The sequence below is a fragment of the Pezoporus occidentalis genome, unplaced genomic scaffold (genome assembly GCF_034315485.1).
Source record: "Pezoporus occidentalis ecotype Australia unplaced genomic scaffold, CSIRO_AGI_Poc_V1 ctg162, whole genome shotgun sequence".
Lineage (NCBI taxonomy): Eukaryota > Metazoa > Chordata > Aves > Psittaciformes > Psittacidae > Pezoporus > Pezoporus occidentalis.
Window position 1 is genome coordinate 357,893 of NW_026913447.1, and position 25,894 is coordinate 383,786.

The 25,894-nt window shown below is 44.1% G+C and overlaps 2 protein-coding genes and 1 long non-coding RNA gene across 7 annotated transcripts in view; 1 reads left to right on the forward strand and 2 right to left on the reverse strand.

Annotated features, from left to right (window-relative positions):
* Positions 1–25,894, forward strand: part of PMAIP1 (phorbol-12-myristate-13-acetate-induced protein 1) — a 442,512-nt gene that overhangs the window by 115,025 nt on the left and 301,593 nt on the right. The gene's annotated exons all lie outside the window — the stretch shown is intronic.
* The window catches only part of PDZD2 (PDZ domain containing 2), a 204,671-nt gene that overhangs the window by 105,802 nt on the left and 72,975 nt on the right, over positions 1–25,894 (reverse strand). Inside the window, exon 1 of one of the 5 annotated variants that reach the window (XM_062612873.1) lies at positions 13,286–13,511. The exons of the other annotated variants lie outside the window; for them this stretch is intronic. The gene's annotated coding sequence lies outside the window, so the exon portion shown is untranslated. Of the gene's footprint in view, positions 1–13,285; positions 13,512–25,894 lie in introns of those variants that run through there. 5 annotated transcript variants of the gene reach the window in all.
* Positions 10,288–12,958, reverse strand: LOC134160662 (uncharacterized). The gene is made up of 2 exons (XR_009963651.1): positions 11,014–12,958; positions 10,288–10,696 (listed from the first exon to the last, which is right to left on the reverse strand). It is a non-coding gene; the product is annotated as an uncharacterized LOC134160662 (long non-coding RNA).

Genomic DNA, 25,894 nt, shown 5'->3' on the forward strand with positions numbered 1-25,894 from the left:
TTTCCCTCGGAAAGCAATGTGCTTAGAAGGGTCTGCACAACTAACATAACATCTATAGGTGCATAAAAAAATACCATTAGCTTCCAAAGTTGCAACAGGTCAGGCTTGGCCTTACCAATAAATCACAGTCCTTTCTAAGGAAGAAACCACCCCTAGCTGCATCTGTGAAACAAATGCATGAAGATAGACCTGAATGGAGAGCCACTTCAACAAACCACCCCCAAAATACACGGCGCATTTCATCTTAGTATCATCTCTGCAGAGCATGGTTAGTTAATTTCACATTTAACCCTCTGTGCCAAATTTTGTGTAGTTTCCATTGCCGCACTGGAATCTGCACATAATGTGATCTGGCTCTGTGCTCGTGGTGCTCCCGGGATCAATTACCATTTTATACATCAGTGTTTCATTACTGAGCCATGAATGTCCTCCGGCCGATCATATCCTTAGCTGTGCACTTCAAGAGCCTAATCTCTGAAAATTAGGTATTTGGCAAGTTTTACTGTAAGGAAGGAAAACTGCTGGGCTCATACTGTTTTGAATACATCCAGCTTCCATTCACAAGTACTGCCATTGCAGTGGCCACTAGATGTTTCCACTGATATGATTACAAAGAAAGAGCAGTGGTAATTGCACAGTAGAAATCCGCTCTGATCTGTCACTTCTCTTAGAAAATAATGAGCTCTCTTCCTCATTACATTCACTGCAGTATATCTTCAAAAAAGTCTTATAGAGATTAATACTCAATTGCTGTAAATGAGCTTAGCTTTATTTATTCTAAGAGAGGATGTGGCCCAGAAGTCCAAATAAGTCATTGCTCCACTGCCCTTATTAACAGAAAATCCTATACAGGAGCTAAAACAGGACTTTGGCCTTGTTTCTCACCCATAAATTCAGCAATGGAGATTTGGCATGCTTTGTATCAACAAGCTATGCCTAAGTGTGCACTTTAAATTATGCTAAGATACTAAGATTTATAGTGTTTGCTGTCTTGTAAGATAAGACAAATCCAATGTTCCCGCGGCTCATCTTTGACACCTCTTCCCCATGCACTGCAAGGGGACCATTAACCTCACCCCAGATCAGGCTAACAAACAACACAGGAAGCTCCTCTGCAGCAATGTAAATATGTGAAGTATTTGATTCTTTGAGGAGCAGCTCTGTAGTGGAGACACTGGGGAACAGAGACACTGGGGAAGGGAACCATGTCCCAAGGAGGAAGACCTTGGGGAGAAAGCACGTGGGGCTCCTAAAAACCACTGTGATTTCAGTCATCTGTTTTGAAACTGCAAGTGCTGTAAAGTGACAACACGCGAGCCATAACCACATGTTAAGAGAGTTTGTTTTAAATCACGGGGTGAAAATAAGAATCCATTCTAACTCTGTTCAACATTCCCAGGCTGCTATGCAACTCTGCAGCCCACGCAACGCCACAGCTGTGGCAGCGAGGTCTTGAAAATGAAGTCCAATGGGCAGGAGAAAGCACCAGAACCAAAAACAAGAATAGTAGCAGGGGTCTCGGACAGACTGGTGCAATCATTCCCACCCAGCTTTTCCTCTTCCATCACCATTTACACCCCAGCTGCAGCCAGGCGGCAGGACAAAAACTGGCTCCCTGCCTCTAAAGTATTTCTTGCACAAGCTTCACGGTTCAGACTGAAGGCTGTGGCTCAAAGCCTCTTATGCTGGCCACCCAAAGTACGAATGTTGCCTTAAATAACCCTTGTTGAGAATTGAGGCTTTCCACACCTTTCCACAAAGTAGTTGGACTTCAAGCAGAAAATTCTTTTAAGTGATAAAAACCATCTGCCATGCAACTTAAATGGATCAACCTCTAAGGATCCATAAGCCATTAAAAAAAGTAAATAAAAAAAAAAAAACCCACACACTGAAAAACTGATGCACAAATGACTGAATAGTAATGACTCAGTCATACGGCTTTTCCATGACTTTAACACAAGGACAAAACTCTAAATTGTCTCTTCAAACACACACAGACAGAGCAAATTGGCACACGTGTATTTTTGTGGCTGGACAGTAAATGCTGTTCATTTTCAAGCCAGCACAGTCTGGATTCTCACTGCCTCAGCTGAACATCTCCCAGATCCCTCTGAGTTTCTAATCGCCCATCGCGCCATCAGGAATGACTTGTTTGCTCATTTTACCTGTTAGAATTCTCCAGATGAGAATTCTGCTTTAAAATTTTAAAGCTACTGAACAAAAGGAAAAATAGCAGTTAAGAGTGGATTTATAATACTCCATCTCCCTCAAATGCTGATTTTAAGCAATCATCATGCAAGTATGGCCTTCTCTCTGACACACATGTATGTTCACGAAATGTATAAAGCTGATGGCCTAGATCTGTCATGTTCTCCATTAATAATTCAGATTACTGGCCATTTTAGGCATATACTATGTATGCTTCAAAATTTAGCCTTGTTTTTTTAATGACCCACTTGGTGTAAAGGGCTGCACTGCTTGCTCAAAGCTCTGGGAGACCATGGTACTCATCTGCCAACTGGAAGTGGGCTTGGCTAATGCCCACAGAGATGATCTATTCTGGTCTTTTGGCACTAGCTATAGAGAAAGACACAGATGAAGGTTTTCAAGACCATTTCTGCCAGATAACACACTTAGATAAACAAGTGAGACAGTGACAATACTATTTCAGTAATGCCTTCAATGCTTACAGCTGACAGAGTTGATAATTTTCAGCTCCGGTCATTCCTGCAGCTAATAAGAGTATAAATTAGAAATGCCATCCTCACTTTACACTCAAATCACCGGTTTCATGTATTCATAATTTTGCCATAAATGTTTTATTTTTTAGATTAACAAAAACCATCTCCAAAAACTGTTAAGTGCTGGTAATAAGAGAGCCGAATACAAAGCCGTTTTTCACCTCCAAGAGGAAATACTTAACATCACAGCTCTGACACACATATACTTGTTGCCAACACCCTGCACGGTGCTCGCCTACATGTGGATCACCCACCGGCCCAGCTCCATGATCCATCCTGTTTACCATTTAGGACAGACATTAGAGCCAAACCAAGCTCCACCTCTGAAAGCCAGAAGAGCAGCTTGTGCAGATGTTGAAAATCTGGTGAGAAAGACAAACTATAAACAGATTTCCTAAAAGATCTGCCTTGGGACAGTCTTATCTAGCAATTCCACCAATTCCCTTCGTAGGGAAAGTAGGGCAGCGCGAGTGAAATCTGCAGACAAGAGATAGCTGGGAAAGTCTCAACTCAGAGAATGGGCAGAAGTTTATTCAGAACATTTGAGGACTAAAACAACTGACAGGAGGTATAGCTGTAATAAAGCCAAGTGCAGTCATGCACTTTGGGATTAAAAAAATATGTTCTGCAGCATGGGAGCTCAGCAGTTGGAAGTGATATAGAAAGGAAAAGACTTTGGTGGTTTAGTGGCTCATGGCAATAGTGTAAAAAAGCCAGATGTTGCCCAAGGTTTCAGTGAGTAACAGGAAAATATACAATCACCAGTAAGGTCTCAGCTGGAACAACATGCAATTTCAGGTTGCTGAGTTCCAGAAAGGTTAAGCGAAACTGCAATAGTGCAAGAAAAGGTCAGCAGGATGACCTCTCATGAGACAAAAGCACGTTGGCTTTGCAACTGAAGCAAAACAAAGGCTCTCTTTGGAGGGGAGAAGGAAAGATAAAGCAGTATGAACCAGCCATAAAGAGATTCAGGCTGGAACTTGAAAGGAGGCTTATATCCATCAGAATAATACTGTTCAAGCAAAGCTAGCCAAAAAAGAACATGAGGCAAGGGGGTGATTGTTCAGTGCATGAAAATTTACAGCATGGTTGCCTGAGATAGCCCGAGCCAAGGCCAGATACACAGCAGGTCCAAAGCTGGACATGATCACAGATGTCCTCATCACAAACTGCCTCATGAGCCCAATAACCAAGGTGCAGGAGCTGCACCACTACTCCAGAACCTCCAAGATCATCCCTCACCTACCACCAGGTCTTGTGCTGTCACCAGAGGGACATGGTGCTTTAAGCACATGGAGAGCCCAGACACATGCTACCAACACACAGTAAAAGCTACTTTGGATGCAGACAGGCTTCCCAAACCACTGCACAGTGAATTGGGGGATTTTTCCCCAGAAAACCTTAAGTTATGTCCAACTAACACCCAAGGAAGATGATGAAAGGAGACTGGTGAAGAGCACGGCAGTTCACTCAAACGGCTGGGGATAGAGCAGAAACACTGCTGAAGGAAAGTATGAGGCTTCGGAGGGAAGAAATGAGATAGTTACGGCTGAAGGCTTTAGAAACCATCAGTGTGATAGCAAGCAATTTGCTATCATGGCTGAATTCCCCCACTATTCCAAATATTACCCAATAAAATTAACAGTGCAGGTAGGTTTACCTACAAGGGCAGTTTACAATCTTGCTACTACAAATTAATCTCTGTTTCAAAGGAAAAACATGAATTTAAAAAGGGGATGGGGGGGTGAGAAGGAAATCATAGAGGCTAATTAATGTCAATCACTATAAAAACCCATGACTGATGCTTTTGACATGACCCTTCAAGACAGTGTTCTGCAGACAGCCAAGCGATCGTGAGATAAGTGCAGGAGTGCCACATCAGTAGTGGGGTTAGACAGAGGGTGCCTGGAAATCCATACAACACAAAACCATCTCACGCTGATATTTATATAGAACTATTGAATAGTTAGGGTTGGAAAGGATGTTAAGAACATTTAGTTCCACCCCCCTGCTATGGGCAGGGACAACTCACATTAAACCATGTCACTCAAGGCTCTGCCCAACCTGGCCTTGAACACCGCCAGGGATGGAGCATATCTGAAGGGGGCCTATAGGGATGCTGGGGATGGACTCTTCATTAGGGACTGTAGTGACAGGACAAGGGGTAACCGGTTAAAATTTAAACAGGGGAAGTTTAGATTGGATATAAGGAAGAAATTCTTTACTGTAAGGGTGGTGAGGCACTGGAATGGGTTGCCCAGGGAAGTTGTGAATGCTCCAGTCCCTGGTGGTGTTCAAGGCCAGGCTGGACAGAGCCTTTGGGTGATATGGTTTAGTGTGAGGTGTCCCTGCCCATGGCAGGGGGGTTGGAATTATATGACCTTAAAGTCCCTTCCAACCCTAACTATTCTATGATTCTATGATTCACAACTTCCTTGGGCAACCCATTCCAGTGCCTCACCACCCTCACAGTAAAGAACTTCTTCCTTATATCCAATCTAAACTTCCCCTGTTTAAGTTTTAACCCATTACCCCTTGTCCTATCACTACAGTCCCCAATGAAGAGTCCCTCCCCAGCATCCCTATAGGCCCCCTTCAGATACTGGAAGGCTGCTATGAGGTCTCCACGCAGCCTTCTCTTCTCCAGGCTGAACAGCCCCAACTTTCTCAGCCTGTCTTCATACGGGAGGTGCTCCAGTCCCCTGATCATCCTCGTGGCCTCCTCTGGACTTGTTCCAACAGTTCCATGTCCTTTTTATGTTGAGGACACCAGAACTGCACACAATACTCCAAGTGAGGTCTCACAAGAGCAGAGCAGAGGGCCAGGATCACCTCCTTCGACCTGCTGGTCACGCTCCTTTTGATGCAGCCCAGGATACGGTTGGCTTTCTGGGCTGTGAGCGCACACTGAAGCCAGCTCATGTTCATTTTCTCATTGACCAACACCCCCAAGTCCTTCTCCGCAGGGCTGCTCTGAATCTCTTCTCTGCCCAACCTGTAGCTGTGCCTGGGATTGCTCCGACCCAGGTGTAGGACCTTGCACTTGGCATGGTTAAACTTCATGAGGTTGGCATCAGCCCACCTCACAAGCATGTTAAGGTCCCTCTGGATGGCATTCCTTCCCTCCAGCGTATCAACTGAACCACACAGCTTGGTGTCATCGGCAAACTTGCTGAGGGTGCACTCAATCCCACCATCCGTGTTACCGACAAAGATGTTGAACAAGACCGGTCCCAACACCAATCCCTGAGGGACACCACTCGTTACTGGTCTCCAGCTGGACACTGAGCCATTGACCACAACGGCCATCCATCCAGTTCTTTATCCACCGAGTGGTCCATCCATCAAATTGATGTCTCTCCAATTTAGAGACAAAATATATAATATGTATATATATAAAATACATAAATACCCATCCCAAATGTTGCTAAATAACTGTCCCAAATGTTGCTAAATACCTGACCCAAATGTTGCTGTAGAGACCTATGGATGTTTATGGCTTCCATACCACCTCAACAGCAAAAGCTTAAAATGCCTTTGTTGCAGGATAAATAGAAACTAGACTGCAAATTACTTCCATGCACAACTGCTTATTAACACAGTGTATGTGCAAGGAAGGACAACTATCCCTGTGAGCTTTTTTTCTGAAAATCCACCACCCTGCTGCCAACTTAGATTTAGAAAAGCCAGAAACAGCACAAATAGCTCATTCCAGGTTCCTCCTCCTCCCTCTCCCCAATTATTTTGCTCACAGAGGGGTTTCATGTATAAATTATTTTTGCAGTTGCTGTACTCCACTCAAGCTTCAAAACTTACCATATATTGTACAGTATTTTTAGATCATCAGGTAAGACTTAAACTCTCTAACCATGAAAACAAAAGGAATCATTATTCAAAAGTTTATAGAAGAAGAAATGACCAGTCTCCCCCTATTCCTTGACCACAGCCTGTTGCTTTCACTTTGCTGCAACTCTGGGACTAGTACAACCAATATCCCTTTCATTATATAAAGTCATCATTGCAACACCAAAGACAATTATTTCCTACTCATAACTAAGCACTGGTAGGAGGCTTTGCTAAGCAAAGGGATCACATAGTGGAAACGGCACTTATATTACTCCTTTTGAGATCTGAATTAAATTATAAGCAGTACTACGAGGTGTCCTTAAAACTACTAGCATATGTCCTCACGTCCCCCAAATGCTCTCTTGCAATTCACCTGCAACACAAACAACTGCCTTTGGCAGATTTAGTGTTTGTTTATAAAGGGCAGCTGAGCTGATGGAAGACAATATAAAACGTATTTTCCCCTGTTCCTCAAGGAGCACACCGGCTGCTCAAGCCAGCTGCTGCTCTTTGCAGGCAGCTGGACTCTCTTAAATTTTAGTTTTAATGGCAAACTAGCTTTTCAGCCATGAACCAGATTCCAGTTCAGCCTTTTGCATCCCCAACAGCTGTTTCCGGAACGCTGCCCAAATACCGTGGCTGAGAGGCGGCTTCTTTAGAAGTTTCTTCCCTGGAGGGTAACTTCAGAAACCATCTTGGCTGGCCTAAACTTCTGCTTTAGAAGCTGCACTGGAAGGCACTTCATGGTGTTTAAGTGAAAGCAACACTTTAAAAGGATTGAAGCAGCCGGGCATGAGAAGCCAGGAGACACTGCCTTTATCCAAAGCTTAAAGCAGAGCCTACAGCTAGGAGAGAATAGCCACATTCCTGTAGATCGGTGTAAACGACAAATAATTTCATTGAAGTCCAGCTGGCCAGACCGCCCTGAAGAGAGGTCTTTTGAACCCATGTAGCTTCTGAGCGCCACTGAAAGAGCCCAACACCTCCAGCAGCCAGAAGATGCTGCTGCATGGACACTTACGTGCTTTCTCTACAAGATGCAACCTACCTACCTCGGTTCGCTCCCCCTTCCAACAGGCACTTAGAGTTTTTTCCTTTCCTGCCTTTCACCTTCCTAGAGAAGCATCCCATATGCAGCCCTTTCTCACCTTTTCCTCCCTGCTCCCCTGTTCAGATGCCAGTGAAGGAAATGCAACAGGGCAGCACAGTTTTAAATCTTCAGGATCTCTTGCATCACTGTTGGGTCTTCTTATGCAGGTGGTGCCTGGTGGCTCCTACCAAAAACATTTCACTCTTTTCACCCTTATTTCAAGAACAATGTGATTCTGCTTTATGCAGAAAGCATTCCTCCATCCTTTGCATCCTTCTTCGACAAGAAATAACTTCCCTTTGCTAAAGAAAGCAACCTTCCCCAATTTCATATCAGTTGGCTCATCATCAACCAAGCAACAGAGCATTTACACCGGAGATGCCACTTAGTCAACAAATAAATCCATTCTGTACTCAAACCCAAAAAGGCATCAGTATCAGCTCAACAAAACACACTTATTCCTAGGTCACTGGTCAAGACCCACAGCATCAAGAAGTCACTTTCAATAAATATTTTCACATTCAAGAATCTGGGAAAGAGCCAGAAACTTCAGACAGACAGAGGAGTATCTGGTACAAGCCAACCAGTCCCCTATGGTTATCCTGTCTCTGGAAGCTGGCCTCTTAGCAAGTTATTTACATCTCATGCTCATTCATATTTTAAACAGCTTTTTTAAAAGCTGTTTCCTACATATGTGTTTAAGGATCTCCACAGTTTTTTGCTTCGGCTGCTATACTTTCCTCCCCTCTGCTCTTTCAGCTTTGACCTAGAAGAGCACTAGAGCTGAAACTGGATCAGCCCACATCGCAAAACATCCTGTCCCCAAGAAATGAAGGGCAGTGTTCAAAGACACAGGACAGAGATCTTTTGCCTGGTATCGCTACTCCCTCATCATCATCTGTGAACAACCAGCACAGAAGCTTGACCTCACTAAGGCACTCTTGACCATCCTGGATTACAGACAAGAACTTGGAAAATGCGTTTCCTTCCTGTTCCTGGGGTAAGATTCCTGCTCCTCTCTACAACTCCTGTGTCAGCAATATCAACGCTGCCCTGCTGCTCTCCCAGCTCATCAGCAGCTGCAGGGATTTACAGATATATTCCCTGTCTATTTTGTACAATAGTATTTGGAAGCTGCACCACAGTTTCTTGAGACAAAAGGTCAAATTCTGCAAGTTCCTGCAAATCTTCAGCTCCAGCAGAATTCATCTGGAGCCAAGAGGTTCTCCATGCTATAAGAATTGCTTGAGATGCAAATGGGACAAACCAAATGAACTATGCCAATGTGAACCTAAATCTCAAGGAAACAAAGCTGGCAGCTGCACCAAGTGCCTTCCTTTTGCAATGTTCAACTTATGTTTCATATTTACATTAGATTTACATAAAATTAGATATAGGCCACCACCCATTCACAGGAGGGGAGTTACATATAAACTATTAAAACATGACATGGGTATGACATGTCCCAAAACCACCATACCTCATTCCAGCACAGGGCTAAGCAAACACAGCAATGCTACTGCCCATGCAGATCTAGGAGCAGCAGAGCCAACTTCTCCTAATGCTCTAGGGATCTACTTGACCTGAGCTGGCCTTGCACTAAGACTACTAACAGTGCTACAGCCATCTTCCCACAACCAGGAAGCCTGGAGATGGACCTCTGGGACTCCAGATGGACTGAAGCTAGGTCCTGAAGACAAAGCATTTCTAAGTACCCCAGTTCTACAGCTCTAGGAAATAGACCAGGACCTGTGCCAGGTTTTCGCTCAAGAGACAAGTGGCTTCAACCACTGATCACCGTCAACATTCATGGGGCACTATGCAGAAATGGCAACATTTCACCTGAATCCTGGGTTAAGCTCTTGCTCATTTACTACATTTTGGCACACAACAATGGAATTCCACTGTATTCCCATGTATTTTACTTGAATATATTATAATTCCTCGTTAGCGGTCTCGGGCTGTTACAAATTTCTAGCATAGCAAAACAGAGTGCATTTACTCCAGAAGTCTTCCATTGTAGGATTTCTACAATAAGCGTAAGAGGTAGAGCAGAGGTACCAAGTCCTGCCCACAGGCTGTTCACACCCTCACAGACTTTACTGCAAACCAAACCTCTCCACCAGAGTGACAGCTACCACAGGCACAGTCTGGTGGAAGAACAGGAAAGAAGAAAAGCAACAAGACTCTGAAGAAAAATGCCTCAGCCTATAGTGAATGAACGTGTGTGTGTGCATGAGTTTACATGTGAAGTCAGGGCACATTCACATCAACTCAGACTTCACTACAGTCCTTGCCGCCAGCATTCTCACAAAGCTGGCTGTAGGCAGCTCCCCAGTTAAACCCTGTGAAACCTTCTTTAAGGGCTGCTGCATTTTTACTGTCCTTCACAAACACACAGTACTCACCAAAGCATCCATTTCTACCCACACATGTCAAACAAGCTACCACCTCATGTTCTCTGCAGTCACAGCCCTACCAGGACTGTGGACTGCACCTTAAATCAACTTACAAAACAAGCCAGAGAACAAAACTTGACTGTTATATCCCAGGGCTAGAAGGAAAGAGGGGGGGTGGAAAAAAACCAACACCCTAACCAGCCAACAGCTCTTCACACCAAATGAGCAATTTTATTAAGGAAATAACATCTGAACAAGACACGCTGCGCACACACATTCTGCAGCTGGAATCTCTTGTAGCTGATGCGTCTCTTGGCGATATGCGAGTCAGAAAATAATTCAGCTCAGCCTTGGAAGGTTAGTGGTGGCGGTGGCTCTGTGGCTGCAGCAGGCATGAAGCATGGTCAAAAGCCAAGTGCAGACCTCAGATGGTATACAGTAAATCTGCCGAGAAGCATCTTTCTTCCCTGCTGCAGTGGACTCTGGACATAACATGCTTTCAGAGACTCACCAATGTTCAGCCTCAAGAGAAGGGTTCTGACTGACCAGAGAGAAACCTTGGGGCACCACAACCCACCAGAAGCTGTCTGCTTCCCTGGGATCCCCTGCTGCCAGGCTGCCTGTGTCAAGAGAAATGTCTCTGCATGCAACCAGGGAACACTCTGCACTAGGGCACAAAAACCCCTAGTGTCCATAGGGAAGGCAGAGAATGACACACAAATTAAAAAAAATAGGTAGCACCCAACTACACCATGCTGTCTTTGTCAGTTCTTACCCTAAACCCACACGATTCGTCATACTTTAAACAATAACAATGAAGCATTAAATGGCACAGACATACGTAGGCCTGTTTGGCATTTGCTGGAATAAACAGGACATTTACAGAGAAACAAAAGAGATCTTTGCAATTTCACATACCTGCCAGCTTCAGTTATACCTTATTGCTCTGTTCCCCACCAACAGCATCTCAAGGACCGATGATCAGTGTCAGAACAGTCTGCCACCTTCTCCTTTCACTCTGGGGTATGGTGAGTAAGTACAGAAGCCTGGCTGTCAGGGGTAGGACAGGTATCCTGATTCCACAGCCTGCTTAAGTTCTTTCCTCCTGCCAGCTGCACTTGAAGAAAGTTGCTCTGCACTAAAGACAAGGCATACAGAAGGTCCTCCATGAAGGAAGGATCCTCTTCTCTGTGGATCTGTGTTTGCAGAACAGGATTACCTCTGCTCACACTCATAGTATATGTATAGGCTCTAAATCACAGCAAGATCCTTCCATTCTGCTACAGGTTTTCTATTTCAAATGGATTAAGAATTTGCAGGCAACACGTTTTCCTGACCATGAAGAAAAATCGTGACATATAGGATACATCATTAATACATTTCCACCAAAAGACCACACACAAGATGTATCAGGCGAGATGACTAACCTTTCCAGCATATCCATGCAAGTAATAAAAATACTAAATTATGAATTTCTAAATACCATGATAAAATTTAGTCACTACATCGAAAATCTTTCCAAATCCTAATAAAAAGTAACATAAGAGACACACTCTCTTTCCATTAAAAAAGTGAGAAGACAATTCCCACCCCAGTCAGAAAACGGAGGTAACCCTGCTGTGACAGGTCTCACTGTTCAAGTCCAAGAAGAAACCTTCATCACTTTTCACCAAAACCACGAGGCTTCCCATCTCTCCATACCCCCTTCATGAAGGGGGATCTTCTTTTTGAGCCAGGAGATGGAGCCAGAGACACTCCCTACCGTGAAGAAAGGGTGAGATGTGGGGGTAAAGAACCTCAGTTTCTGATGTCGAGGATGCTACTATCTATCTATTACTATCAGTCAGTAGGAAATGGCAATCCACAGTAACACATTAAGATGCAAGAGACAGCTGCATAACTCACAAAACAGCTCAAGGAAAGTTAAGACACCACCTACCTGAGCCAGCAAACACCAGTTACTCTTCTTATTCAACAATTTGAGAATTGTTTTGGAATTAAAAACTTAGAGCACACACACATCTCTAACAAACACGCTGACCGGAGGTGTCAGGCATCAAAAGCGCTGTCAGGAGAGAGATGAATTAACCTCTCTCATCAGAACCGCTGCTGTTCCACACATCAATGCACAGTATTTCTGAATAGCACAGGGACCAGCTCAGATTGTGGATGAATTCATAAAACCTAGAGTTTTGCAAGCTGAATGTCACACACAGAGAGCACACTGTTGTGCAACACAATACTTAAGAGGCTTCCCATCTGCACTCCATTTCAAAGCATATTTTACTTGTTAGCTTCATTTAGAAGGTCCCCCCAGTTCCGCTGCAAGAGAGCACTCTGCCAAAACACAGGGCTGAGCAGAAGCATTGAATTTGTATCAACATAAAGTAAATATGAAGTAAGAATGAAGTACGCCTATGCCCTACATGTACAAAACCCACTGAACACCAACAGACTTCGGCTTGCCTCAGGATTAGGAGATATTTAGAGAACATGATGGCCGTGGCACTTGAACGCCACTAAAAGCTCTCCTAACTGAAAGCCAGGAATCAGGATACATTTAGGAAGCGACAATTCAGCTCTATTTTTTGCATCCAGTTGGAAGACAATATATTTTCTTTATTGAAAGCCTTCATTGCTCAAGCTTGCCAAGCAAAGCTCCTCTGCAAGGCTTTCAGCAGTGCTTTCATTTTAAAGATCTGGTATTCATGTGTCCTACAGGGAAGCATTTTGCGACTTGAGTTGTAAAGATTTTCGCCAAACGAACTGTTTAGTGGGTTTGGACCGAGTCCCATCCCCACGGGAAAGCGGACCCTTATGCCAGACCGCAACTAAAGTTCCCGCCAGCCCCAAGTCCGGAGCCCCCAGCCCGTGTCCACGGGCGCCCCGCACCCCTCGTCCCCAACCAGCCCCGAACCTGGCGACCGCCCAGCGCCACCGGAGCCACGGCGGATCCCGCCGGGTCACCCCCGACACCCGCCGCCCCGCCGGTGCCCCCGGCACCCGCAGCTCGGTCCTCCCGGGGCCGCTGCGCCCCTGCCCCGCTCCGGCCGCCGACACAACTTGCGGCTCCGGCCGCTGTGTGCCCCTTCCCCGCACACCTCTCGGCGTCCCTCCGCCGGGCTTGCAGCAGCCTTTCCGCAGCAGCGGGCGGCCGCGGCTAATCCCTGCCGCCTGCCCCCCCGCAGATCGCTCATCCGCTTAATCACCTGCCGGCACCGAGCCGCGGAGCCGCTGCGCGCCGGCGGTGACGGAGCCTGAGACTACCGGTGCTGGTGACGCCGGTGCTCCTGATGCCGCTGCTGCTGGCGCTGCCAGTGCTGCTGGTGCTGCTGCTGGTGCTGGTGCTGGTGCTGCTGCCGCTGCGGGCGGGGAGGCACCTTCGCCGGCGCCGCCGCCTCCCGGGCGCGGGGCGCGGCTGCAGGCTGTTACGCGCGATCCCCGCCCCGCCCCGCCGCGCACCGGGCTCCGCGCCGCGCAGGTGGGAACGGGGACCGCGGGGCGCGCACGCGCACGGATCCCCCCCCCCCCGGGGCGAGCACGGTCCCACTGCGGACATCACCGGCGTGTCGCGCCTTATGCTCCCCCCCCCCCCCCCCGCTGCACAGAGCCAGATCCGGCAACGGGGGCTTAGACCCCAGGTCCGGTGCGCGCCCCTCCCCACAGAGGGGTGACGGGGTGAGCAGCGCATCCCTGCTCCGCCTTAGGTGACCTTAGCTGGGACCTGCTCAGGACACGGTGTTTTCCCCTCCCGCACGCTTGCCACATCCAAACCAGGCTCCCGTTGAGAGCCACCCTGCACATTTACTCCCTCCACTCGGGGCATCCAAATTAAAATCCCCATGCAACAGCCGAGGGCTGTTTTCTAACCTGGAGTGGGGCCTGATGTACCAAAGCCAAGTGTCTTTATCACCGGCTGTCATTTAACATCTCATGGCCATTTTTCAGGTATGTGGCAGACAGTTCCCAGCAGGCCTAACAGCACTCTGCTTATATCCAATATTGCTTTTTGGGGTTGTTGGCTTTTTTTATATATATATATATATATATTTATTTCTACGGTCTAAATTACACAACTGTGGTCACATTTTGATGACTGACATTTTGACCATACACTGGGAATAAACCCACTGCTATAACTAAAAAAAAAAGACCAAAGCCATAAAAATAATAGAAAGAATTATTATATTTGCCCAAGGGGTGAGGAGATCTGGCTGTAATCAAGATGGACAAGGATGAAATTCTTCACTGAGTTCTGTGCTGTGTTCAAGCAGTCTTTTAACAGCTTAGTTTTGCACGCAGGAGTCCTGGCTCTCAGGTACAGTACTGCCCCACACGGAAAGCACCGTCCCTCCTGTTTTTCAGCATTGTCAGCATGATGTTCAGCCTTCCAGGAGTTTAGAGGGAGACAGGAGAGTACCTGAGCTTTGTTCCTTGGAGCAAAATTCAGAGCCTGGTGTTAAGCCTCAGCTCCCAGGGAGCACAAGGAGTTAATTAGGTGCCAAAACTGAATGCACCAATAGTTAACAAACACAAAGCTAATGCAAAGGGAAGCTTTCAGTCCTTCGGATGTGCCTCTTTCTGGGGCTCAACACTGCTAACCAGGAAATGCCTCCCTTCCAACTGTGATTCATGGCCTGACATCTCCCGAGAAAAGAAAGCAAAAAAAGACAAAAAACATCATAAGTCCCTTCATTTATAAAGCAGAGATCAGGTTCTGAGCACAGTGAGAGGAGGGTGTGATGGCTGTATCTGTCCTCTGCGCAGCACAGGGGCTGGGGAGTTCATCCAGGACACAGACAGCAAGTTCAGCTGCTCAGGAGGAGAGAAATGCACACCAGCATTATTTTCCTAGGAAAACAAGTAGCCTCCAGACGGCTTCTGCCTAAGTGCTCTACGTCACCTCTTCTTTTAACTGAATTCCTCTGTGCAAAACACAATGCCAAATTCAGGATATTCACGTGGGAGGCAGAGGTTGTCCTGAGTCCCTGCCCTAAAAACTGTTTGTGATGTTCCCATGACGCGGTTATTAGAATAATACAAAGGAGTTTTGGAGCAGGAATCACTCCCTGGGATGCCTCCTTTTGTCTTCTTAACTATTTAGGCTACAGTCATAAACAGAAAAGAGACCACAGCGGGTATCTTGCACTGTCTGCTATGACACTGGAAGTCCAGAAAGATCCATGAATTGTTTATCCTGTGGGATACAAAATATGACCCAACTTCCTATTCATGCAAAGGAAAATGCAATGTCCTTCCTGGTAAAATATACTAGGCAGAAGCAGCCAGAGGGGGTGAGGAGGTGCGTTATCCTCCCCACTGACCTGAGGAGCCATGGAGGGGAGAGAAATGGCATGTGGGATCCGTGGGGGACAAGGAGACAGAGGAGCAGCTCAGGCTCAGGCAAGACCAAAGTGGCCTGGATGAGAGCACAGAACAGGATCCTGAGCATCAGGAAAGCCCAGAATCCTTGGGCACCTCCCAGCTCAGTGATGGCTGTGCAAAGCTTTTCTATCTCTATTTAGGAGCCATCATCCCACTGAAATTTTGGAGGATTTGTCCCTAAATGTTCTCAGCTCTTATTCTGGAGAATATTGATAGCACTTAGATACTTTACACGCACACATGCAGCTGTGTATTTCAAAGTAATCTGTTTTGATATAAGCCAAATCTGGATTTGAGTCATGGTTTTTTAAAGATAAAGCATTGATTTATAAACACATAGTGCAAATGTTTAAGGAAAACTGGCTTAAGAAGAACTACTTAGAACAGATCATCTTCTTCTGCCCAACAGAGCTGGGCATCCAATTCCTTTCTAGCTTTAATTTCAGGAGTACAGAATGAAGGATGGAGAATATTAAGGATGGAGAAACTGTGGATAGATGAAACTCTCATGGCAGTCAAAAGAAGGCTGCAGAAACAGCCATTTTGGAACTTAGCTGATACAGTTGCAATGGCATCCCCATGTCACTGCACAGGGAAAATGCAATGTGGTATTTTTGGGACTGCCGTTATTTTTGGTTCTTGTCATCATCTGTGCACAAACAAGTTCTTGATTCACACTCAGACAAACAACAACAAACACAAATCACCTTAGAGCCACACTCCTACAAACTAAATGTCACTGAAATCAGTTTCTCTAATGTGTTAGTATTAGAAGCTAATACTTCAAGGAAGCAACTGAGAAGAGCTCATAAGCGGTAGGTCTGGTACCTAAAACTGCATTACATTTAAGCCTTACCTCAAGTGTTACCTTCAGAATCTGGAAGCATCAGAAACATTTGTTCTTTATAATAGATGCAGACATTCACATTCTCTCAACACTGCTGTGTCCTGGACATCATCTGTCTGACACCCCTGGCACACAGCACACGCAGATAAAGTCAATTATATGGTATGTGTTCCCAGGACCCAAGACTTTTTGTGGATCTGATGGACAGCAAAATGAGCGTACAGATTTAAATGAAATTCCTTTGAAAACACAATAAGCATCCAGGACTGCATATAACCCAGAACAACACTGGGATGTTCCATTTTTTCCTAAAAGAATACAGCAAAATTCAGAACTCAGCCAGAAGCCACAAAAATGACACAAAGAGGGTTAACACTGCATTGGAGTCCATCATACCAAGGCACAGCCAAGGAGTGCAAAGGCCACATTCTGCTCCCAGCCATGCCAGTGTAAATACAAAAATCCCTTCCCTGACCTCCAAGTGGATCTCCCCAGTTTGCTCAGTCCATTCAGTGCATTCTGGTGATCGAGTTCCCTAAGCATCCACAATCACCACCTTCAGAAAGCCCTATTTCTGCACCACATGCTATTAACACTATGAGATGAATACCAGAGAGAAAACCTTTCCCTTACCATTTCTTCTGCACACAAGCACAACAAAAGATTGTTTTTTTTTATAAATAGAGGTTTAATAGCTCCAACACACAACTACTATAAACAGCCCTGGAGAGCTGAATACCACAGCCCATAGCCACCATCCCAACTGAGCCACCCAGAGCTCCGCTAGGAGTTACACCCTCACCATTTTGTGCCACAAACCCACCACGAGTTCACAGGGTCTACAGAAAAAATGTGCCCAAAAAATTCCAAACAGCTCCCAGTCTGGCTCAAAACACCCCATCCCTTAATCTTTAGTGGGGTTTTATATGTAAATTGCAGCCAGACCTGCCCTTGAGAGAGCTATATAAGAGTTACTTGTAAACTCACGCTTATTCCTCCCACCATACAAATAGTAGGAAATAAGATGTTTAGCAAGCAGCCATATTAGAGCTGATTGTATGCATTTTAGTTTATTTCTAAGCTGATAATTTTAAAAATCAATTATGTACATGAAAAAGATTCCCACTTTTATTGAATATCGCATGAAACTCCAAACTGTAATGCAATTTATCTACATTTTATAGCTCTGATGTCACTTCTTATTTAATTTCTTTATGTGCCTGTAGAGCTTATTTAGAGGTTACCACAAATTTATAGGGGATAAAGACTTCTCACTGAGCAGGTCTCTAATTCAGGTAAGTAATTCAGGTAAGTACGTATTACCAGAACAATATCAATTAGATTTACACGGCATTAAGTATACTGTATTTAACCTCAAAATAAAAAGCAACCCAAGATCAGAGAGCAGAAAACAGATAAAAGGAAATGTACTAGTGCTGCTGAAATAAAACAGGGAGTAATAACCTAGAAATCATGCAGTCTTAAAGCAATTTGCCTTATCTGCTACATTTAACACCAGCTACAGTTATTAAAATGAAAATATCATCAAGCCATCTTTCACATCTCAATCCTTACTGTTTGCATTTCTCTCAGTAATGTCCTCTGTTTAATTTTAACTTCTGTTCACTTCATATAGTCCCTTCTTTACAGTGTATGGCCTAGGTCTGAGACTCTACACAGAAACATGTATTTGCTTAAAGCAATGTGTTACCACCAAGAGTTTTGTTTCTAAGTGAAAACACCTATCTAAGCCTGTTTTTATAAATTACAGATTGGGGAGAAAATTTAGAATTCACATTAACCTTTAAAAACAAATTAAAAAAGAAAACAATGAAAGTCCAGGTTTTACCCTTCCTTGAATCCAAAGACTCTCATCAAGACCTCCCCCTCCTCTACACTGAGCCAGGCATTTCCTCCCAGATAATTTTTCAAGCACTGAGGGAAAAATACTTCATGAAGATATAACATCTTACATTATGTACTCACCCTTAGATCCCTATTTAAATTGCATTCTTTCTTTCCTCAAGGTAATGGCAGTTTTCTCTGCTCTTAACCTTTCCCCCCTATTGCACAATTAATGCAAACTTTTTTTGCAGAGTTGACGACTATGTTCTGATTTTTCCTTACCCTGTTTGGTCCAAAGGTTACCATTTCACGAAGTATCCTAAGGACATTTTTACTACCAAGAAATACTTTGACAAGAACTATTTTTAACTCCGCTAAGCTCTGCTGAGTGTAAAATGCTGCACAGGGTGCTCATCAGCCTAGGGGAACACAGCTATCAACGGGGTTTGTTTTCTTTGCATGAGAACAGCAATATGAATCTTCCAGCAACAAGACTCTGTACACACAGTACATGATGTACATCTCATTATAAACCTGAAGGGTCAACAGATAGGGGAAAAATGTACTTAAAACCCACCAGCTGATAGCTGCCGACAGCAGGGTGCTTCTGCTGGCTGGGAGGGCTCTGCACACCTGCTACTGCCCATGCCTCATGCTGAAACTTACAACTCTACTGGAGATGATCAGCATGGCCAAGAGATCAACAACCCCGTCAGGATGTTGCTGGTGAACTGCTCCAGGAAGGTGCTTCCAGGTGCTCTCCCTGCCTTCCCCTACTCAGAATACTGGAAGTGATTTAGCCATGACATAAAATGGGACAAGACCACACATCTCAGAAAAAGCATGAGGGAGGTAAGGTAAAGACTAGAGAGGCAGGCTGGTGCCAATTCCCATCCCCAGCCATGACCTCAACTGCGTGGTGCTGCTGCGACAGGGTAGCGAGACCAGCCCTTCTGCTGAGGAAGGCTGCCAGGAGTACACCACCACTTAAACACACCTCCATGGGGAGTAATTCAAGCTCTGGTGTGTTTTCAGAAGCAGCCAAGGGAACACAGTGTTTTACTCCTCTGCAAACACCCAGCAGGATGCTTAGGCACTACACGCAAGGCCAGCACGCCAGCTACCAGAACCTGCATAACAGGGCTACACAAGCTCTCTGTTCAGGGGCTGACTTCCCCCTGGCAAATGCTCTGCCCATATGTGCCTGCTCATTAGGATTTCCTATCAAAGCAGTATTTTTCCCTTCTCCTTAACTACAAAAATAAAGTAGGTTACAGCAGAGGCTGCCCCCTCCAGCAACCTGTGCTCCACCCTGGAGTCATTTTATATTACTCTCCCCAGTGTCCTAAACCAGGGCTGCAGAGATTGTTCCAAATGTGGCTTTCATTTTATGCTAGAATAGCCTCCATTAATGCAATACGCTGTGCTGCATACATCCAAAGTGGAAGCCCAGATCCTGTTTGCTTTTTAAACACCACCAACCGTCCTGCATTTTGTCAGTGTGTACTTCCCAGCACGTGGTGGAACGTGCCATCCGCTCACCACTTATTAATGTTTCAAGAGTCTTCCTTAAAACATACATGAGATTTAGGGAGGATTTTGTTCCAGGAGTCTTCTGACCGTTCTGTGCAGTCAGAGAGAGTAGTTTTATTTCACAGACTGGATTTAATATACAGAAACATACTGCATCTGTTTCCAAATATTTTCTTTCTAAAGCCGTTATGAAAACCAATGCCAACACGTGCTCATTTCTCTTTAAGGAGGAAACCTAATTTGGATTTCTTGATCCAGATCTTAACACCCAGGCTCAATTTTGCTTGCTAAAGCAATCTACAGGCTACAGCTAATATAAATTTAACCTGCAAGACTTCTTGTTTGGGCTGAATGGGTCCAGCGTGTCTTTGTTACAGGCTCCACACCATGTATCAGTAGTAGCATTTGCTGCTGATTGCAGATCTCACTCATCATGCATATGGGCTACATGGGCAGGATCTTTCTTGGATTTCTCATCCATTTTGGATTTTTCACTAGGATATCCCCATGTCTTGTTGGATCAGAGATTTATTTATTTATTTAGCCATTATCCAGCCTTCCCAAGTGTCTCCAAGAGGCATCAGTGTAAACAAGTGAGTCCTTAGCTTCATGTTATATTTTGGAGGTGTGATGATTTCTCATGGACCTATCAGATGCAGCTGACCACATTTGAGAACACATCCTACAGGTCCAATCCTTCCTTTACATGGTCATAAACTAAGAATTACTTCTTAGTTAATCAGGTTACCCTGGCGTAATGCTTACATGTGGAAATCAGGAACTACTCCTCTATCCCCTAATATCTAGGATTCACCTCCTTCCCCCTCAGCGATTATGTAAAATATCTGGGGGGAAAAGTGAAGTCATTTTATAATAAGGGGTGAACAATAATCTGCTTTTTGATTGTACCCAAAGAGAAGGAGTATTATGAACAAAAAACGATGTTCTGTGGTTTCAGGTTTTCTTTTGGCAAGGTCACATCCTTCCTCCCAAGTCAGGAGGAGATTTTACCATCAATTGAAAGGAAAAAATAAAAAATCAGGTCTCAGTGACTACACAGGAACATTTTGATCAATTGGCACAAGCTAAAGGTTAAAAGTTACAATTTGCAGCTGACCTCAGAAAAAAATAAGAGCGACAGTAGGTTTAAAATTTAAATATTCAGTCAAGCTATTTCTCTAGGACACAATTTTCACGTTACTTTGATGAACGCTGCTAAGAGAGCAGGTGGCAAAACGTGACCAAGACGGAAACCTTTAGTTTCACCTCACATTCACTTCTTTTGTCCCATTCCCTGCATGACGTTAATCCTCAGAAGAAGAGTCTGGGGAATGCCATAAACAGAAGTCCCTGGACAACATGAACAGCAACATAAACCTCCTCCCTGTGTACATACCTGAAACTCCCACACCTCTCCTGTGTGTCTCCCATCATTGCCAAACTGGTCACCATAAAACAATGGGTACATGTGTGAAGTGAGCATGAGAGAGCGTTATGGTTTTGGGCTGGGTAAGGGTGAGGATCCCATCACTGGGGAGGGACTCTTCATTAGGGACTGTAGTGACAGGACAAGGGGTAACTGGTTAAAACTTAAACAGGGGAAGTTTAGATTGGGTGTAAGGAAGAAGTTCTTTACTGTGAGGGTAGTGAGGCACTGGAATGGTTTGCTCAAGGACATTGTGAATGCTCCATTCTTAGCGGTGTTTAAGAGCCTTGGGTGACATGGTTTAGTGTGAGGTGTCCCTGCCCATGGCAGGGGGGTTGGAACTTGATGATCTTAAGGTCCTTTCCAACCCTAACTGTTCTATGATCCTATTGCCAGGCTGCTCCCAGTTAAGTGGCCATGCAGCCATCAGATGAATTACATGGTTATATTAAATCCTGTTTTTCTCATGTGCATATCTTGATACTGGTCCCTCCTCAGTTCAGTTGCTTACTAAGGAGTCTGTTCATACTTGAAAGAAAATTCTCACCAAATAAGAGTTGCCTTGAACAGGAAATCATCTCATCACATTTTCCCCAACAGAGCCCCAAAGTGGCTCCTTTTACGTCAGTAAACACACATCCCACATCCAGAGCTGCCTTGCTAGACTTTTGCTCTAAAAGATAGCCCAGTGAAGGTATAATATGCAAAGTTTTATAAACTGGAGTGCTCCAACCAGAATATTGGCAGCTCCAGCAGGCTTGGCTTTGGACCTTCTCACTTCACAACAAACCTCAGAGACCATATCTGGAAATCAAAACTTCATCTGTGTGTTGGCAGGAGCACCACAACAAAAACAAGGTTGTGTTTTGGGGTGTTTTTTTTCCTCAAAGCCTGTACTAGGCACAGAAAGGGACAGCGTTTTGGCTTCAAGAACTCAGAAAAATAGAATTCAGTTTTTCCATTCTGTCATTATTCCAGGAAAACCCTACAGGTAAGTAAATCTCACTTGTTTACACTGATGCCTCTTGGAGGCACTCAGGAAGGCTGGATAATGGCTAAATTCATAACCAGGAAGGTATCTCATAAGCTAGGGCTTACTTGTATTGCACAAATGTACTTCTGCAGAAACAGGTATTTCAAAGAATTTTAGCCTTTATGAAGCTGCTCTGACTTTATAACCTTCCAACAGACAGGCAGGTACCTGGAAAGAAAGAAATGCTCTGCAGTAAAGCCCAACATTTAATAAAGTGCTTTTTCCCTGGGGAGCTCAAGCACCTGCAGAAAGCAAGCTGCTGTCATCACCTCCCTGTCACCAGTGCCATGACTTGTTCACAGTGGGGGGAAAAGGCTTGACCAGGACCCAACACATAAGTCCACACGTGCTATCTATTAGGCTGTAAGACCCTGACAGGAGTTGGATACATAGTTCTAAGTCGTATGCAGTTTATACAAACATAACTAACAAGTAAATGATTTAAAGTAGAAGCAGGCAGAAGAGAAACGGAAGATAAAGCAGCCAACCAGTACAGGCTTGCTGCAGAAAGCAACACGGACTATAAGCAAGTAGCAAATGACACTAATATGTTGAGGCAAAACTTTGAATGGAATTTAAACTAGTTCTTTACATTTGGTTCGTGCTGGATTCTTACACCAGCTTATGACCTGGTATATAGCAAGGTAATATGACATTTTTTAATCTAAAGGACTTGGCTTCACCAAGTCATGCATGACTCCCGCAATGTAGTACACGGCCAGTGGCTCCCAAGTGAGCTGGTGTGCGTGTTAAAGATTATAAAAAAAGGGAGAATGTGTCTCCTCATACTTTGTAATGCTATTATTGATATTATCATTAAATGAGAGAACATCCTTGAGGCTGGGAAAACCTCAGGGAGTATGGTAGCTGACACCTGGACTCAGGATTGGTTTCCTTGGTTATGAGATCTAGCTGAACTGTTTTAACAGATAATGATATCTAATTTAATTACTTATTAGGCAAAATACTTTTGATTATTATTCAGCCAGCCAGAATTAATGAATTTCTAAGTCCTTCTATCCTGTTTTTTTTTTCTACCTTCTTGTCTTTTACCTCTTTTGTTTTCTTAAGCTCTTCTGAAATCCACCTCTCTCAAGACTGACATTTACTTCTCTACTAACTAACTTGGATGATTATTTTTTTTTTTAATGATGATGCCCCTTAACCTCATTTCCACAGTTTATAATTTGATTCTTGGGTCATCATGGAAAGCATCTGAGTCACCAAATAATTCTAATAAAGCACTGAGATTCTGCCTTTCTCATACACTATTTAAAACACAGTCCATTTAAAGGCAGAGCCCTGCAGTAAACCCTTGTTGACTTTGAATTCCACACACCAGCCATTAACTTCTGATCCGTTTGGCACCTGTACACGTTTTTAAGGAGTTATTATTTTTTTCTCCACAACTTAATGGGTGAATTATTGGAACCCATTTTATTTTAACCACATAGTTCATCCTGATTAAATTGGCTAGTTTACTAAATAATTTTCTGGTCTCTGTATATTCCACTTACTTCCCAAATGCAGGCAATGATCAAAAAACAGATCAGAGGGAAGACAGTTCTGTGTACTGCTGGGTCAGAGTGGCCAGAAGAAATCTGGAAGGCAGAGTTTTCCCATTTCCATGGAGATAAATGGGAAGCGATTCCACCACAGCCCGCAGTGTTATGATATTGTCAGAGACCTCAGGCACAGCTTTGTTTTTATGTGCAAGAAAGTTGTGCTTCAGCCTTGCCAGCCAGGAAGGCAGAGAGTCAGCAGGAGAAGGCAAAGTCATGAACTATTGGTGGTTCCTATAGTACCTGCAGCCATACAAGCATGACATTCCCAGGGCTTCCCATGAGTGGAGATCCCGGTTCAGGGTGAATCAACCTGACTGCACACCTACAGCCCCAAACATAGCTCCTTCAGCCAAAGACAAAGAATAATGCCCGGCATTTAGCTTTCAGAAACCTTAGAGCTAGGGAGATCCAAACACAAGCAATTAAAACAAAGTGGTGATGAATATACAGTTCAAACCCAAAGCTATTCATCAGATTCATGCAGCATGAGAAATGAACTAAGAATATTTAGTTGCCACTAATGTCTCTAAAAAATTTTCCCAGCAACTTGTAATTTACAGACTCCTTACCATATTTCTGTTAAGACATGGTTTAAGAGAAAGTCTTGCCTGGCCAGCAGAAGTAATTAAAAAGCAGTTCTCACCTACTTAACTTGTAAAGGCTACAGAAGAGCTGTGTCCTCAGATTTTGCTGAGAGCTCCCATTACTCAAAGTAGAGGGCAAATCGTGCTTTGCTACCTAATGCCTGCTGGCTTTGAAGCCAAGGCAACTATTGCTCTTTTTATTCATAGGCCCTTGTTTTCAAATAGAGTGCTTTTGGGAATAAGTCTTTTACTTGAATTAATTGCTTTTCCTGTTTGGGGAAAAACAAACAAACAGGTTTGTTCATTTAGAGAACTTGGCAACTGCAGATTGCCCATTACTTTTTTGGAAGAGCTATTTTGCAAAGAAAGTTAGCCCACAGATTCAGTAAACATATGGGATTTGCAAGTTAATCCAATAAGGCCATTATGGTGATGCTCCAGAGGACTAGTCACCATCAGGAGGGGAAAGAGTCGACTAATTCTAAAAGGATTTCCCTAAAGCCATTTTCATGTTGGGAAGTCAAGAGCAAATTTCCCTCTTAGTAGTATTGGTCTGGGGGAAGGGACGAAGATAATGACAGAGACAACAAAAAAGAAGTTTGTGCCCATGTCAGTGTGTTCCAAATTATACAGCTGAGCTTTAAGGAACACAAAGCAGCCTTTATTCATATTTGCCATTTTTTACACTAGAGTAACTGAAAATAGGAGACAATATCCCTTAAATTCAGCTCTTAAAACTCCAGAGTGGCCACCTTTGATTCATACTAATTTTAGCAGCTGTTTATGTGGACAATTAATTTGAAAACTGTGCTGTTACTAACACCCATCAAACAAGCAACACGGTTAATGAATTTGGGAATACCTAATTTCTTAGGGAAAAAAGTAGTAACACAAACCTCTTGTTTCCTAGGTCCTGAGGACCACTTAGTTTTGGTATTTAGATTTATTCTCTCCACTGAAGTTCCAGCGACCAACATAAACTACAGCAATTGCTAACTTCATTCTCAAGAGACTGGATTATAATCTCTTTTACAATAGTTTTAAATAAGGTGTAGCAGCTGAAAGTCCTTGAAGCTGCATGGGAATAAAAGAGAGTCAGGTCTTCATAAGCAGCTCCCTCTCTGCATTCCGGCATAAGCAAATCTGCCCAAAATGCACAGCATATTTCTGTACTCCTTAAAGGGATTAGCTACTGCGCTGAACAAGCCCAAGAAACATTTAGAGTAATTATATTGCTTATATAGACGCCTAAAAAGCATGAAAAGAAACAGTTTTCACTGCCATCTTATCAGTTCGTAGGTAAGGTAGGCTAAATTCCAGGCTGACGTAACCCCAAAATTGCTTAAAATATTTATATGACATTGCCCTCTAGAGGAAACTGAGAAAAATCTGTAGTTTAGTAGAATGTATCTACAGATGAAAATCTGAAATGTCGTCTTCAGCAGAACAATTAGCATGTTATTTTCAGTGAGAACATCACAGACCAGTTTGACTCCATTTATTGCCTATGAGTTTTCAACAAGCAGTTCCCAAACCTCTAACCCATCATCCCCATGTGGGCTCTATGTTCATATAGATGGTACCACTAATTTTACTGTTT